Consider the following 18,180-nt stretch of genomic DNA (forward strand, 5'->3'; position numbering starts at 1 on the left):
TAGAATAGAAACTAATAAAGCACCTGAAGTCTCATCTCATGGCTTATTTGGCAACAATTTTAAGTTTTCTTTCCTATATTCAACTGAATTGTTTATAGATATTCTTTCTGTATAAACTTGAAAGTGTTCACAACTATTTTTAATGAATATTTCTAAGCATTTCCTTGATCCACGAGTTTTTCTAAGCAGTTGATTGCAAGTAATTGGCAATCAAAATGCAAGCTGTGCTGATTCATTTTTATTAGGCACATCACTTACAGCAAGGTATTGTTTCTCTCCCCAGATGGAGGTTCCAGTTCAGGAAAATATTAAAACAGAGAACTCAAAGGGACTTCATAAAATGCTTACAGGTATGTTCCTCAGCGCTTTACTGAGTCCAGAGTATAATGAGAGTAGTTCTTTAAAGCAAGTTTCTGCTATGCATAGTTTGTGTTTATGAGTTTTAAAGACACTTTCTGTCTGTGTTCTCCGATGTTAAATTAAAACTTGCTGCTTCCATAATATCCTTGCCAGGAAATTCACTTGCCAAAAGTATCCATAGAGAGGGAGTAGAAAATGAATGTGAATGCAACCACAGCAAATGCTGGTGAGTGAATAGTCAGGGGAGTAGGAGGTGCAATTCCAGTCTAATTACAGTCTAAACAATGTATGTCATCCATGAAACTAAAGGATTTAAAACAGAGGCCTTTTTATATACATTATCCAACCACCCAAATATGAATTGGTTCTGATATCTTTTGGGGTTTTTTCCCCATATCTGTAGTCATGCAAGACAAACAGGAGTTTATAGTTTCAAGTTCTTGTCCTTCCCATTAGAACAAGAAATTTTAAAAAGCAGTAGGACTGAATCAATTGTGTGCACCCATATTGACAGATATGACCATCGTCCTTCTATGCTGCCTGGTTTTGTCATGTAATTTAAGGAATGTAATCCACAGCACTGACAATAACATTTATCATGTAACAGTTTGAAAGACAGTTTGTCATACAGAGGGGCTCAGACCTCATTAAAATCTCATTCCCAGCCAGCATCTGGTGATGGAGGACTTGATACAGGTAAGGAAAGTTCATTGTAGGGTCAGAGCTTGAGGATGGGGATGAAATTTCTTCTGACATCTGCGAGGGGATAGATCTTCTGTGTAGGGTGTTGTGACAAGACAAGGGCATGAGGTAGACCTTTTCTTCCGGACAGCAGAGCCCTGCAGGATCTGCTGCTTTTAGATTTCCAGCCAGTGGATTGGCAGTTCAGGCTACCATTTCCAACTGAGCGTGACAGTGACCTCCCTCACTCCCTTAAAGCAACTTCATTTAGAATCCTTCTAAAATTACTCTGATTTCAAGAACTGCTCGTGCACATGTGGATTCAGTAAGCTTTAGTATAATTGATAAGTGTATTTAACTATATTAGTAATTTAGTCTTCCTTTGGACTGTGTTCTCAGTTATCACCTGACAGTGAATTTTTGCTACAGAATGTCTGGTTATTTTGTGTATAGTGTGTGAAACATACAAATTTGTATAACAACTGGAGATGTATTTGCAGGAGTGTGAAGTTTCACTTGCAGAGTTTGAAATTGTAATCAACAAACTGTTCTTTAATTTAGACAAAGCAAGCATATCAAAGACAAATATTAACCATTATATCTTTCAGTGAATGCTTTAATGTAATAACAAAAGATTTGGAAGTGAATCACCAAAGCTATAAAATTCGTATATGCATGTCCCATGCTGATCATAACACAAGTTGTTTACCAAGGAAGAGGGAAGCCTTACTTACCTGGCAGAAAGCAGTGGAAAAACAGTTTGTCATTTACCATGTCTGTCTGTGTGGGCTTTACAAAAACAAACACATCAAGTATATCAAAATACCAGATTTGCTTTCCAGTCAGTGTTACCTGGTAGAGGTACGAGGGTGGATTTTGATTCATCACATAAGAAACTCCAGACATACCTTCTTCCAAGCTTTGTGGCTTGGAACACTAAGAGGCGTCACTGGCAAAAAATACCTAAATACAGATGGTTGTGAATCAGTGCAAGGACTTTGCAACTCTGCAAGTACATGAAGGAGGAAAAGCCGGTGAGAATGCCAGTGGTTTGTTGCTAGGATTGGGAGGCAGTGGTCTGGGCCCTCAGTTCTGCTATTGATCTGCTGCACACAGACACATAATTTTTTATTTTGCAAATCAGCCACAGCATCTCAGGGTCACAATGAGGCAGTAAGCTCAGTTGGTCCTGTGGGTGCCTTCTGAAATGGAAATTGAGGAAAGCAACCTTTGATGCAATGTGGGATAGGTCAAAGTTAATCTGTGCTTTCACCCTCTGTTTTCTGCTTCTTCCTCCTGTGAAATACAACCCAAATTTTGAATAGGAGTAAAAAGATCCTTGACTCTTTCTGGCTGTTCTGGGTTTGCTAACAAAGTGGTTCTGAATAACAGTTTTCTCTTCCTGAGCCCTGAGGATAGGCAAGTTTTCTTTTTTATTTTTCCCACAGCATGTATTCTTGTTTCCTGACAGTGGTCACAGCTGGCTGTGCATCATGGTAGAGTAACCAGATCTTTATTCCCAAGTCACTAAGTTCTGTTTGGCTCAGGGGTGGCACATGGGTGCTGCCAGCCTACTGCAAGCCTACCTCCCCATCTTGCTGCCCCGCTCATTCCATCTACATCTATTTAGACCACTCAGTGAGCCTGTGGGTTCAAAACAATCTATGTCATTTGTATTAAGAAAATAAACTTTTAAAGAGCTTTTTTTGGGTGGGGAGAGGAGGGGGGTGTGGAGAAGAGCTGGAGAGAGGACGTATATAAAGTTACCTGGGAAGATTAAGTTAAAACCTTAGTGGGATTTCATATGTACTGGGGAAGACTTGCCCTGGAAATAGCAGGGATTTAAGGAGCACAGTGTCTCTTGGATGTCCATCCCTTTAAGCATGGTTTTAACGGTTATTGGACACAAGTCAAGCAGTCTGTAGTCTTTTTTTGCTAATGGTTGGTGTTTCAGGGATTGTTAATCCTTCCTGTGATTTTCACGCATAGAAGTTTGTGACAGAAGGGCACAGATCCCCCAAAATGCTGTCTTTTGGGATCTCAGTAGGTGTCATTGCACAGCAGCTCAGAGATCTGTATAGGCTAATTTCTCCTGGGAGCATTACAAACTGAATTTGTTGGCCTATGATGATTGTTTCTGAGCTGCTCCTTTTCTTATCACAGTACAAAGCTGACCCAGGAGTTCGTGGCATGATGACATGTACTAAACCTTCCAACAACATAATACGCTCAGCAACTCTAGAAAGTGGTTGCTCAGCAGCAGCAAATGAAACTGGTGAGCCAGTGACTCAGCTCCACACACACAAATTGTCATTGCATTAATCACCATTATCTCTGAAAACCTGTCAACTTTCCCAGAAAATGGCTCTTGCAGAGGGCTTGGAGGGCCATCAAATTCAGCCTGTTTCAGACAGCTTTTCTGACTCACCTCTCTTGGTTCAACAGCAGAAGGGCTTTCAGGGCATTTGCAAGCTATGAAAGGGCAAGGTTTATTATTCTGAGGCAGAAACAGGGTTATGAGTGACTCAGCCAACCAGTAGAGGAGGAGGAGGGAGACCACGTTTTCCATAGTGTGGGCCACAAATACAGAAGCTATGAAGTGGTGAGAAATCAGTGTGAGACCTTTTGCCCCTTCACACCATACCCTGCTGTCTCAAGCTTCTTCCTTAGTAACAAAGTAGCTGGCCCATAGCTAAAGGTCAGCAGAGGTCGCCCCTCCAAACCACTTAGCCCTTTCACTCTTTGCCAGTCAGACTGGTATTTAGGTGAAGTTGAGTTTAGCTTGTGAAACATGCACAAATAACCTCAATTAGTGCATTAACCTGGCTGACCAGGTGGTAAAAGGCTCCATGCAATGCTGAATGCCCTCAGAAGAGACTGATTTGACTACGACTCATTAGCTGGGAAGAGAAATGACAAAACCAAGAGGAAGTCTTTCTCTATACCAGGTTTTAATTATGCTGCATGCATCTTGGTGCCTCAGGATGCTATGGAGTTGGCATTAGAGAAATTTGTGTTAATATCTGACCAGTAAACAGCGCAGTCCCCGTGTAACCTCCTAATGAGAAGATTTTTTAACTCTACATGGCCATTATTAGGAGAAAACTCTCTTAAACACAGTAAGTCCCCACATCTACATTCCTAATCATCCATACTGGCTGTTGTCAGAGGTGGGATCCTGAGTGGAATGTTTAGTCTAAATCCATGTTTTTAAGCAGTTTTTGATCCATCTGTGAATTAAGACATGGGTTCTACACCTCTGTGCTTTGCAGCTTAAGCCTGTCAGTACAGAACTCTCTAATGGAGCTAACTTCTCAGCCAGTAGACTGGCTGTGGGCTGATTGGTGAGGGGTTAGTCAACTGATTTAAAGTAAATCACCCTAGAACTCTCTTCTCTGATCTCCAAAGTACATAGCCTCTTGCCATTGTAGCAGCATCTTCACGTGAAAATGAAAACACAGAATTTCATCTGAAGCTTTAGTTCTCCCAGAGTACTTTAAAGCAGACACAATTTTATATTCACAACACAAAAACCTGATCCATTCTGTATTTCACTTGAGCATGTCATTTATTTTCAATCTCCCTCTGAGTAGAGAAAGGTACTATGATAATAAATGAAAACATAAATTCCCTTGAATTGCTGTTCTTTTGCTTTTTATATTGCTGCTGAGATTTTTGCTAGCCTTGGTTTCTCTTCCTGACTGCCTTTGAGTCTATTAAGTGACATTTCTTAATGGTTCCAGTTGATGTTTAGAAGAGGAGAAAATCCTCTCTCAAATCCAATGGGTTGATGAGACTCTGAATCAGAATTTTTTCAAAACCAGGTTTACTTCAGATCCAATATGATATATCTGGCCAGAGCCAGTAAAAGAAGAGAGGCTTCTCTGCACAGCTAGTTAGTTGGCATTCTTGCCCACAGCTGCCAGACATAAAGATCTGCTTACCATAATTTGGAACAGGGTCTTGAATTTTTTTTAAACTTTATTGCAGTCTGTCTTGCTGGGTTTCTTCTTCATGGACACAATGGCTACTTAGACACTGATGGGGACAAAGTGACTGATTCAATAGTTTGTGGATATTTGGCAGGACTGCTTTCAGCTGCATTTGTAGTGCTGTGTGTTTTTCTTCTTTGCCTTTTGTATCCCAGGAAGTTGCTTCAGCTATTCTGGAAAAACATATTTAGCTTGCATGTTGCTTCAGAATTTTTCTGTGAAAGTTCTTCATATCCTCTTGTTTGTGCAACAGAACCAAATGTCAGAGCCTGAGTGTTTGTGATGAAATACAGTTTTTGTTTTCCAGACAGACCTGCCTGTGACATATAAATGCTGGCAGCATGAAGCAACTCCTGTGACACAGTTTGTCAGGAAAGTAAATCTGGGCCCTGGGCTTTCACCACTTTGGGCTCCTGGTGACAGGTGTCCAAGTGGTTGCTGCCTCACTGGTCTACTTGTATCCATAAAACCTCACACCACTAACTCACAGCAAAGAGGCTTGACACCCAGTGAGTACTGTAACAAGACTATCACAGAGCAAAGGCTTCTCAGACATGATCAGATGCTGTTACATCTCTTCTTGTGTTTCCCTGCTATTCCAGTGAGCAGGGCTTTGTTCTGGACAATGCAAATGGTGTGTTGCTGTCACAGCTTTTAGGGCTACTATGAGCAGCAAGAGCCAGCCTTATATTCAGTTCTTTCAGTGGGCAATGTGCAGTTGACAATTTCCTTTTAAATGTCCTTTAATGCAGTAACACAGCCCTGTTTACTTGTAGGTACTGAATAGTGTATCTGTAGCTTGACTACTGACAGAGAAGTGCCTCTAATACCTGCCAGCAATTCTGTGTTGCTGTAATCCACAGTATGGCAAGCACATGAGGTAAACAGGCTTGTGCCAGTGCTCATGAGACAAGAGGGAAATAATGATTTTAGCAAGTGGGTGTTTGAGTTGTTTTTTTGTTTGGTTGGTGGTTTTTTTGGGTTTTTTTTGGAAGCTGTGTTAAGTAATCAAGTAGTCAAGTGATTTTTGAGATAAATGACTGTCCTCTTGCTGTTCGAGCTGCACAGAGTGAATCAAAGGGCCATGTGACGTCCTTATGCTGCAAAGCTGAGCCGATGACATTGAGAGGAGTGTGAATCCTTTCCAAGTCATAGGAGATCTGTTAGAAGTCTTTAGACCAAAAGGCCATATTCTGAATTAAAGGATCGGTCTGCATGCTCTTCATTTCTTAGCTGAAATTTCTGAAATATTTCTACTGGTGAAGGACACTTTTCATACAAGAGGGTAGCCCCCTGGGGGACAGCTCACAGTTGTAAATTCTGCTTATAAATTTTAATTAATCTTTATTTCAATAGATACTGATTTCTACTAGGTCAACATATACTTAGTGAACAGTGAGAGGCCTCTATACAGTCTGCTGCTTTATGCAGAACTTTTGATTAAGCACGTAATTTCAATTACTGTCAATCTGGCTTTATCAAAAAGCTCTTTTAAGTGTTTATCTTTTTATCAGCTTACAGATGCCACCAAAAGTAGCATTGGCATTTTCATACCTCATTATTAGCTACAGAAATGCACAACTATTTAAAAAAACAGGAAAAAAGCAATATGTACACCAAGGGCCAGATTTAAGACAGGAAAGTATCTACATGTCCTATAGCCATGTAAATCCTTCTCAGTGTCTGAGCCAAAGTCTCAAGTCTTTTAAAAAGCCCTTGGCTCCTTAAGGCCAGATTTTCAGCAGTATTTGCAAGGGAGTGTTGAGGGACTGTTAACTTTGGTCATTTCAGTATTAGAAGCTTCAAGATAAAGATATCTAGCTAGTGTGATTTTCAGAGGATTTTCATAATATGAGGTACTTAGGCATTTTTCAAAATTCTGCTGCTGTCTGTATCTGCATCTTTAAGCCCTTAAATACTTCCATAAATCCGGACCTAACATCTTTGGGCTGCATCTGAATGTTAGACTTCAACATTAAAATTTTCCTGGTGAAACTAAGTAAGTGTCCTACTTCTCAGAAGTCAGCAGGAGTGAGTCAGAACTTCTGAAGGTCGGACTGACTATGATTACAACTGTGCTTAACTCCCTGAGGTTTGTTACGGAGTTTTACTACCATTAAACTTGCTTGCTTTGAGGTGCTGCTGTTTACTTCATTTCACTGCAGCTGAGCAAGTTAACCAATGACTGCTACAACCCTGCTGCTGAAAAAAATGGCTTCTGGGTCTTTTTTTCCCCCCTTTTTTGTCTTTTCTTGTCTTTGGTGTTCTGAAACACTTCTGTTAGCACAAGGAAGTGTGCAAGGGCATGCTGCTATGGGGAGAGAGGACAAAGATGTGGAGGGGATTTTGGTTGTCAGTAATTAGGACAGTTGGTGCTGCCTGGCTTCACACTTGGCTTTAGTTTGCATAGTTACAGTGTGAGATTTAGCCCTGCATTGGAACACCAGGTGGCTGAGGGCAAGGAGGTGCAACAGGGCCTGAATCCCACATTCATTGGGGAGAGGTAGAGGAGTGTGCCCATGTGTTCAGGACTCTTTAGTCCCTGCCCACTTCCCACTTTGAAAGCATCAGCTAGGGTGACTACAAGATGTATTTATGTATTATGGTGATAATGGGTCATGAAATTTTGGGGTGTGTTAAACTTCTGGAGAAAAAATATGTGACTTCCCTTCTTCCTGACAATGAAAGTGGTGATAAGCCCTAGGGGATCATACTGTCCTTTGATAGCAGCATTCAAGCTCCTTCCTCTGCTCTGAGGACATTTCATTTCAGGGATGTAAGGATAGTAATAAAAGCTTTCTCCACACCTTCTTCCCAGAGCAATTCCCCAGTTCATAGCTGCCTGTCCAAAGCTACGTCAGTAATATTCCAGTATTCAGCCCAATAAAAATTTTGTCAAGAAAGCATAAAGTTTCTGTCAGATCTTTTCCATTAAAAATCACTTTTATAGCAGCAGGCTGTAACAAGCACACAGCTATGGAGTGAAAGTGTGAAATGATGAGAAATTTGGACAGTGTTATCATCCAATGGGGACTCAGTGGCAGGCCACTTAGAATGCCTTCAGTGTATGGAGCATGACAACCAGAATATTTTTCACAACAGATTATAATGTAAGAAATTTATTACACATCTCAGAGGGGAATAACCCACACCACTGATTCTAGTTCTTCCCCCCAGATATATTACTCAGATAATATAAAGTCATAACTCCTTGTAAATTATTTATGATCCTCTCCCACCTTAGATTAAAAATATTTCTGCTGGATACTTGCAGGGTTAATATCTGTAGCCCTGTGTTTGATTTGCTGAAAGGCACAGTTATTTCTGTAGTCAATCGGAGGTGTATAGCATTTGCTTTGTCTGGTAACTACACAGCTGGTTGTGATATGATCAGAAACAGCACATACAACCATGACCAGAACAAGTAGATCCAAACACAGAAAGCCACTGTAGCCCAGGTCGAGGAAAGCTATTCAGTGAAAGAATTTGCATCATGATCACTGACTGAAATTAATCTGATTCACAGGATACCTCTGTTTAATCTTACGTGATGGATCATAACACCAAGAGCATTTTGACATGAACCACTCTTGGCATTCATTAGATTAATTCCTCATTTTTTATCAAGAAGTCAGGAATGTTGATAATTCGCAGCATATTTGTAGCAGACAGCAATGTGTGCATGACAGACAATATAAGTCAACTACCAGTTCTGTGTGTGCTAATGCATTCAGGAAACAGCACACTGTTCAAAAAGTGACTTAAGAATATAAGTAGACTGAGATAGTGGCTTCCACTGTAAATGAGGAGGCTTACCACAAATAATAGTTGAGTTAGTTTAAGAATAAGGAGTACATTCTGATCTGCACCAGACTTTAAGCTGTCGTAGACAAAAAAAAAGTTCTGGAAAAGGAGAAGGTTTTAGAGTCCTAAAAATGAAAACTTTATGAGCAGTGCAGAATTCATCATGGAAGATTTACTTGACCTTGCACCTCAAGGTTAAACAAATAGCTTGAGATAAAAAGGAGGGGTTTTACAGAATATAAATTTAGTCAAACTTGTCTACAGCAGTATTTCTTCATTTTCCTCTGAGTATCTTATGAGTAGTCATTATCAGACACAAGATGATGGACTTGAGGGCACACTGGTCTTACCCAATCTGTTGTTTCTTCTGTGAACTGCTTTCAAACAGCCTTGTACCTCATTTATTAATCATGTGTTATAAGAAGGGAACCAGAATGACAGGGCAAGATGAACACCCCCTTCATCAACATGCTCTTCTATGGTCTCTCCTTCATCCTTATCACAAGAAAATAGCTGCAAAAGTTCATTTTCAGAGAGGCATCTTGGGTGTCCTGACTTGGCAGCTCGAGTTGGTGCAAGGCAATGAATATCTATCCCAACAGTGGTGCAGGGTATCAGTACTGTGGGGCTGGGTTGGTGGATGCAAGGCTTCTTGTTACCTCTTCTGTGAAAGGAAGCAATGCCATGAAAATCAGGTCAGTGATGTACAGGTAAGCGAGGAGTAAAATTAATAAATCACAGCTTTCATTTGCTAGCAAGGTTTTACTTTTACTTCTGTGGTAACTCATAAACTATGATACCTTTTGCTTGGAAAAGTGAGAGAAAATGGTATAGCCAAGATCTGTCCCAGGGTGAAAGTTCACAGTGGGGAATGTCCCTACAGTTCAAACTATCACTGCATATGCCTTCTAGGTGGTTCAATAGCTGGCTGCTGGCTGGACTCCTTTCACATCCTGTGGGCTCCTTATGGTGAGTCTTTTGAAGCTACCCCTTTCTGTGTGTAACAGTCTGTTGTTGTCACATTCCTGGTTACATTCCTAACAGTCCCACTTCTGCCGAGGTGCTGATAGAACAAAGCAGAGCCTGAGTGAGGTGTGTGTTTCTGGGACTGGCACTTGCTCTCAGATCACTGGCTCAAGTGGTGTCCTGTGGCCTAATTAATGGTAGATTTCACTGTGTTAAAAAGCAGTGCTACCCAAAACTCTTTCTGTGTATGATTTAGAAGCCTTTGTTGTGGTACCGAAGAAGAAAATAATTATCCTTCACTTTTATTGGAAAGAATGGACAGTCTATCCCATGCATCAGAAAAAGATAAAATGAATGTTGTCTGTATTCCTAAAGGTGTCTTGATCCCTTAGGGAAGAAGAGAGGTGAGATTGGGTAGGGGGTTACAGAACTCCCAGCATAGAGGGAGTTCTGTAACCCCCTACATAGATATTATGTATCTCCTCCTAGATATTATCCAAAGCATAATTTAGTCATGGACATATGTCTGGCAGGCCAGGTGTAAGGGCAGGGAAAGAAATCAGTTGTTAAGGGACAGGGAAATTGTTTTGAGACAAACATAGTAGAAGTTAGAGTATGGCCATTCTTTTATCACAGGTGTTCTTTGCAACTGTCTAGATGAGTTTAGTGGAACAAGTTATTTCTCTTGGCTTGGCTAGAATCATAAAAGGGTCCATCCAAAAGGATACAGCACTCCAGCACACTTCCTGGAATGAGAGGAGGCAGAAAAGTGTCTAAAACATGGTGCTTGCTTAAAGCTGCTTGCAAGAACATTAGACCAGAACTAACATTGAAGTCATGCTGTAGGACATAAGCATCCATCCATTTGTGCTTTTCCTCAGTCAGGTCAGTGCACTTCGTGCTGAAAGTGGGGTTGAGGCTTCAAACTAGGAAGAAATTTGTTTTATGCCCTCTTCCAAAGGAAGATTTGAACAAAAAAGTTTACATTTACTGCAATGTGTTGTTAGATTTTACATCCTGATCTGTTGATGATTTTATCACTTGAACTTCTTGATGTATCGATTTGATTTTACTCATGACCTTAATGTGATCATCAGATTGTTCTATCTTTAATTACCTCAGTAAAATTGTAGTATATTAGCTCAATGAAGTGCTAATTTAAGTGCCTCTTTGCTTGCTCAACCTCTTCTAGAAAACTAATTTTAAAAAGTCAACATAACAGGTTTCATCTGTCAAATTTTGCAGCATGGACATTGCATTCAGTGGGTACAAATAACCTTCATCAAAGAAGATTGCAAGTCAGTAGTTTCTGACAAACTTACTATCCAAGCCTTTTGGCCTGACCTACTAAGAGAAAAAGCATATCTGTACCAGAAACTGTGTGGTGGGACAAGGGAAATAAGCCATTCGTTAGAGAGATTTAACAAACAGAACGTTTTAAGAACTGCCGGTGTGGGGTAGCTTTGTATGGATTTAGGGCTTCATCCTACAGCCAGTGAAGGCAGGGAATAGGAACATTTCAGTGAATAATTGGAAAGGTTTCATAAACCAAAGCCTAATTCATTGTGCTCCTACAAGCCACTTTGTGGGGGTGTCTCTTCTGTATGTTGCTTCTATTATGGACAGAGTGTCAGGGGAGAATATGGGAGACATTTCCTGGAGTCCTGGTTAAATTTTTCGTATTTCACCCCATAATATTTACATTTTCTTGCTGATTCTCCTCCCACTGGTGGGTGTGAGGGGAGAGTGAGAAGCAGCTGTGTGGTACTTTGTTGCCGGCTGGTGTTAAAGCACTAGAAGCCCCAGATTCCTTCTGCTGAAGCTGCTTGGCTAAAGCTGCACTGCTGCTGCCTCAGCAGGGTAGATGGGCCAGCTGTGCGTGGCAGAACAGTCCCTCTCAGCTTGGTGATGCTTGGAAAATGGAGGGAAGGTGGCAAAAGACGATGCTGCTTGGCAGGGGAAGGCCAAGGATGATGCTACTGAGAAGATAAAGGTACCTTTATCCCAATTATACCTTAGGGGTGGCTAAACACTTCCCAAAACCTGGATGCAGTCAGCTTCACCACCAAGGTCCGTTTTCTCAGCAGCAGCAGCAGCTGTCTGCTGCACCCAGGCACTGATAATCACTCTGACACTGCCCAGAGGTCTATACAAATTACTCTGGTGTGTCTTTACAGCCAAACAGTCCCAAAGAATTTTTGAGAGGGACATTGTGAAGCCATGAAAAGCCACTTGGTTGAATGCACAAATCCACAAATAAAAGCGCACAGCCATGTATCTGCTTTACAGTTGTAGAAAGCCTGCTGATATCAGCCATTTCAAATGGGTGTGGGATGAGAGGCATCATTGCTCTTTCACAAATGGACGCTAAGGTCACTCAAAATCAATAGCAAGTAAGAGGTGAAAAGCAACTCTTATAGAAAATAAGGCTGAAATTGCTTCAGCATTTGAGCTTCGACCAACCACTTCTGTGCAGCTTGCACAGCTGCAGAAGCAGTAAAAACACCTGGGGTTTGTGGCCTCTTGTGTTTACAAAGCCCCTGCCCTATCACATACCTCAAAGACAGAGCCACACAGTGACACAGGAGAAAGCAGTAACTTATCCAGAAGTGGGAACTGGAATCCAAAGTTTTTATTTGGACACCAGAAGGAGTCCTCTTTGTATTTGCCAGCTCTTCATGGTTTTAACAGCAGCATGGTCCACTGCAATGTTTCATAGTGATGTTCCATTAATATTTGTCTTTTTCTGTATGGTCAAGCACTTGTGAGCTTATGGCCAGATGTAGAGGTATTAAATATATATATTTTTTAAATGAGCTTACATTTGTGTACAAAAATATTGTCTGAATTTTTGGCTTATCACTTTTTATGCTCGTGCTTATGGAAAAATGCATAAGAAAAAATAACTTTTTTACTAAAATACCTGTGACAATTATATTCCTGACAGTTGTGGGATATTGTGTATATTTCTATGCAAGTTTTCCAACTCTTGATTTTAATAACTTATTTTGGATTGCTTGATATTGGTGACAAGCTTTCTTACACTATGGCTCCTAAAAGTAGACACACTGCTAAAACTAGTGTAGAGCAGGGAAGAAGGATAAGTTTTGCACAATAGAGACTTTCCTCCTTTTTCTGTCTTAGTCATTTGCCTTTTCACAACAATTTTGCTGTTGACATACTCAGCTTGTGATCTAATCTGTGCTCATTAGAGGGCATTTTACACATGCACAGAAGGCAGACTGAGGGAGGGGGAGAGCCTTTGCCAGTACTTAGAATTTGAAGTTACTTCCCCAAAGTGAAATACATGTACAGCAGTCACTCTCCAGGCCAGATTTTGAATCTGTCACTCCAACCATAAATCATATATTCACAGGACTGGAAAATTCGAATAGGCACCTGCTGTGTAATGATTGAATAAATTCAAGCTCTATTAGAGCTTTAGCAAAATTTCAGTTACTCCAAGTGGGTTAGATTTTTGTTAAACTTCATTTGAATGCTTATGCATTTTTTATGCTATATTAAGTGTACCATTTAATGGATTTTGTTTGGGTATGCAGCCTGAAGCCTCATTACTTGAAAGCTTTATAGCTACCAGAATTAAGTGTTTTCAGTCTCTGATGGAGAAAAATCAGCTTTCTGGTTGGAGGCTGGCTTTTTCCAAACTGAGAAATCAATAAACTGTCTCATCCTTTTATGACAGACCTGGAATTTCAGCTCTGTGTGCCCTGAGTTGTGTTCTGTGAATAATATTCCTCAAAGGAGAATTTAGCTGTCATAATTGATGGGATGCAGCTTGCAGTCTGTTATTGGCCACCTCAGTTTGGGCAGGACATCAAAGTAATGCTATTTATTGGGATAACCAAAAAAAGCATGAGCATGTGGAAATTGTCACCCCCTCTTGCCTCTGGGTGTCTAGTTTATATTCATTCTAGTGGAGGCACTCCACACTATTTTCCAAGAGCCTTCTTTCATTCTTCTTTTTTATTTTTCTTTTCTCCTGTCCTACATACTTAACACAAAAGTCATTTAAAGCATGATACTATAGCAAAATGGGATCAAGGTGAAGGAGGATTCTTTGCTACTTTCTAATCCAAAGGAGAAAGGTTTTGTAAGCAAACAAGTGAGATGTCTGCTATTCTGTGACACAGGAATGCAGCTTTCAGAGGAAATACCTTCTGTTTGAAGACATCCAGTGGTGCCCATAGTCAAGGCTGCCTCTTAGGAGGTAAGAAGTGGTCTTAATTAGGATGATGTCTGCAAGAATATAGTCATGTTGCAGGTACAATGTCTCTGTGAATTAAAATTGCCGTGAAGTTGCCCTTCAACTGTGTGCTGAGTGCCTGAGAGAAGCCTTAGTAGAACTGACAATTTTATTGAAGAGAATGTCTGTTGTAAAGCTATTTTTTTTTTTTTAAGTGAAGAACTCTGGCTTCGTGTCATGTTTTCAAAAGGATCGACTGTTTTGTTCTGAATCAGTGTGACAGAACTGAAATCTTATTGTAGATCATGCTTGGTCCAGTAAGGAAGTGCCTTGCCAAGATGCTGCATTGCTGGTGCGTGGGGCCTGAGTTCTTGCAAAAGAGAGATGGAGGTTTCAGGGTGTGCTGGTGTTGAGTGGTGGCCATGTGTAACTCAAAACTTACAGCACCTTGCTTTGCTCTTAGAAGCAAGATTTTCTTCAGATGAGTTTTTTGTCTAGGAGAGAGAGATTCTACAAGTTGCCACCTTCTCCTTTGAACAGTAATTGTCCAACTTCTTCCTCAAGTCCAACCTGCCCACCCTTCTGTTTGTCTCCAAGGCAAAATGGTCCTGCAACAGTTGTGTGCTGCAGATGAATATGTGAGGAGAGGGATGGCTGGTAAGCAGGGAGTTATCCTCCTGTCTGTGCCTAGGAGTGGCTGCAGATGGGCAAGATGAGCATCAACCAGCGCAGGTTAGGTCAGTACAGAGAGGAGCTGAACTTCCCTCATATGTGAAGCAAAGGGTGTAGGGATGGGGCTGGGTATCTTCTGTCAACAAAATGCTGCCTCTTCCATAGAGCAGACAGAAAGTGCTGCAGGCTCTGTATTTACTGTGGAAATTGTGCAGAATACTGCAGAATTGGCTCATAAGTGTGTGTAGGTCATTAACCGAGTGCCATCTACTGGCACAAGGGGACTTTATTGCCTGCTTCTTTAACGCGAGAAATGAGTGCTGCAGCTCATACTGAATGGCTTCCAGGTGGGCCCTGAATGCAAGGCACCAGCCTGGTTTTAACTCTGGCCACAGCTTTTATTCCTTTTCCAGCTATTGCAAAGTCTGTGGGAATCCCCATATGCTCTCTTTGGCAGAACTCATAGACTAGAACCACCTCTTGCTACCTGACTGGGCTGCATGGACAGAAAAGGTCAAATTTTTGCATATTGTTGAGAGACCCTGTTTAAGTGGCATGGTATGTTACAGAAGGGTGTACACATTCAGCTAGCTTCTGACAGAAGCACTGCATGTCCTACCACTCTTCCACGTGTCCTCAGATGTCAGCAGGCTCCCTTGGGTCTTTATAAACTCAGGTGGAGAAGCTGGAAAATCATTGGCAGCTCTAAAGGAATGCACAGAGGGGCAGGGGCCTATTATTCTAATTTAATTAATTTAATAAGTATATTTAATGGAATAGGAGCCATATCAGTGTAATCATCACCAGGAGGTCTCTCATTCATCTATTTTTCATGCAGAGCAGATTTTTGTACAGCACAGGTGCAGTTTCAAAAGATGGCAGGAGCAAAGCCTAAGTAGGAGGCAAGCAGATCTTCTAGCACTTGGGAAAAACCAGGCATGATTGGGGCAATTTGTCACCCAGCATTACAGTACAAAGACACTGTATCTATTTTGTTTGTAAGAGAAAAGGAGGCAACTTGCATTTTTTTGTGGAGGGTGGAACTGTGACCTTTTTAGCTGCTTGCATCAACAGATGAAAACTGAAGTCCTCTGACAGACCTCTCTAAGGAAAATTTTTCCTGCTGCTTCCCTTGATTAGGAGAAAGTGGTTTTTCTGCCTTGCAAAAATGCTTGACATATGCAAAAAAATACATTCTTCAGTAAAATAAAATGACAGCTTTGCAAAGTTCTTCACCGAGACTGAGGCACTAGGATAGACTGGGGTACACATTCCCATGATGGAAGCCTCAGGCTCAAGCCATTGTTAGAACAAGGAACTCTAACTCAAGCTAGGAAAGATGTTCACATCACACAATTATTCTCCAGTGGAGCCTTCCTCCCTCATGATTTCAGTGTCCGTCTTCTCCACAGGAAGCCCTTGAGAACCATATTGACAGCAGCTCTCCTCACAGAAAAAATTGTCATCTTTGTGTGTGGGAAATATATTTCCTAGAAGATTTCCATCTGTCTTGAGCACACACTTTATTTAACATCCAAAATATTGAAATAAGAAGCTGTTCTCAGAACAATCACCTTATCATAAAACACACCCCGCTAAGAACATGATTTCTGTTTCCATTTAATGGGAGGCAGTGTTCCTCATTATTCTCTGCACACTGAGCTTCATCTAAATCAAATTGAACTGAAAAGGACAATAGTGCTATTGATTTCTAGTACCAAAAATAATGCATAATAAGCACACTGTACTGTCAAATCTGTTCAGTGAATGAAATTGCTATCACAGAAGATGTATCATTATTCATCAATTTTATTATCCTTGCCAAGCAGGCTGGCGTCTTCATTCAAGTCATTTCTATGGAACTTGACTTGAGCAAGAAGTGACACCACGATCTGCACTTCTTGGTCAACCATGCATACCCAGGAGCTGTTCAAACCTCTTTATTCCTGTGAGGAGAGGATGGAAATAAAAAAAACTGCTGATTGTTTTTCTGAAGCTGCTGGGAATGGGAAAGCTGCAGTTTAGCTGAAAACAAGATGAGGAGAGATGACACGTGCATGTGTTTGAACGTTTTAAATCTGTGTGCAACAGTGCCAGGAGCAAAGATTCCTGAATTAGAAAAGATGTAGCAAGAAGATTAAAAGCACAACTAATTTGTTATATGCTATCAACTAGGCTATAAGCTTTTCTCTTCTGTTTTTAAATACTGTTTATAATGAGTGCTGCAAAGGAAACCCTGCAGTACAGGGTGCCAAGAGTCATGTTTTGGGACAAGGAGTCGTAGTTGTATTGGAGGTTCAGCTGGCATAAACTGGCTTGGGTTCACAGATGGCATCTCCCTTCTCTGCAATGTGCTGTAGCTCGATGCACGGGTGCATGCTGGGGGTGATTATTTTTAGATAATAACTGCGTAGTTCTGGAGGGGCCTTTAGCAGTCTTGGAGCCAATAAGGGAACTATGGTATCAGCAATGTGAAAATTGTGGCAGCGTGACATCCAGGGAAAATACTGGTAGGCTTAGGTCAGATTCTGGTCAGAGAGAACCACCAGCAAGTACCGACACCAACAGCAGGGGTTTTGGGACTTGTGGCTTTCTGTTGATTAAAAAACCTGAAGAAACAAACCACCAAAACCAACCACCCCTCTTGCAAGTATTCTTCTCTTCTCACATGCACTTTTCTGAACTGCTGAGCAGTTTGGGTAGGGATACACTTCCTCTCTTTGTTTTTGTGACATGTCAAGCATTCATTATGAAGAGATCTTGATCTTGCATGCCTCTGTAGCCTGTGCTTTGTAACTGTTCCAACCACTTGTTGCTGAAGTCCAAAACTGCTCTCCCCTTTCTGGTTTTGATTTGTTGGTGTTTGTATCTGTCCTTCCAGGGCCTGGCTGGAATCTACTACAGAAGGGCAAAAGTGCTGAGTGGAGCATATTTCACTGGTTTTTCAGTCTGACTGCTAGTGGGAAATACTGACACTCTCTCAAAAAAGCTCACTCACGTGGCCATCTCAGTTTACCTTGAAAGTTCAGGCTGACTGCAAGGTTCAGGGAAAGGGGGTTTAACTGACTCCAGCCTTCAAATTTATTTTAGGCAGACTGGTGAGGAAGTTTACACAAGGTTGAAGGTCAAATACTTTGTGTGTAGATGTCAGAAAATTCAGGAAAAAAACATAGTTCCTTTTGTGTGAGGTGCCCAAGGACTTTCCTGTACACCTCATATTTCTGCTCTCCACCTCTTAGATCATGCAGAGGATTATTGGAACACAGCTTACCTTTCTGACATAAACCCCACTCATTTTTGTTCCATCCTTCTTCCCAGGCCCTCCTTTTTCGTCCTACTCAGGGAGAAGAAGCATGTGAGAGAGGAAGAGTGGTGGGAACTGGCAAAACCCCCAAATTTGCACATGGTGCAGCTTAGCTGGTGATGATGATGGAACAAATACTTCTGCCATTAGCAAGGCCTTTTGAAGAAGGGAACCTCCACAGGAAAAGGAGAGGAGCT

At 41.2% G+C, this 18,180-nt stretch overlaps 1 long non-coding RNA gene across 1 annotated transcript in view; it reads left to right on the plus strand.

Annotated features, from left to right (window-relative positions):
* The first annotated feature begins 280 nt into the window (after nt 1–280).
* Nucleotides 281–18,180, plus strand: part of LOC108449107 — a 481,280-nt gene continuing 463,380 nt past the window's right edge. Inside the window, exon 1 of the long non-coding RNA XR_001865227.1 lies at nt 281–350. This is a non-coding gene — a long non-coding RNA (uncharacterized LOC108449107). The remainder of the gene's footprint in view (nt 351–18,180) is intronic.

Source organism: Corvus brachyrhynchos, unplaced genomic scaffold, assembly GCF_000691975.1.
Source record: "Corvus brachyrhynchos isolate BGI_N302 unplaced genomic scaffold, ASM69197v1 scaffold229, whole genome shotgun sequence".
NCBI lineage: Eukaryota > Metazoa > Chordata > Aves > Passeriformes > Corvidae > Corvus > Corvus brachyrhynchos.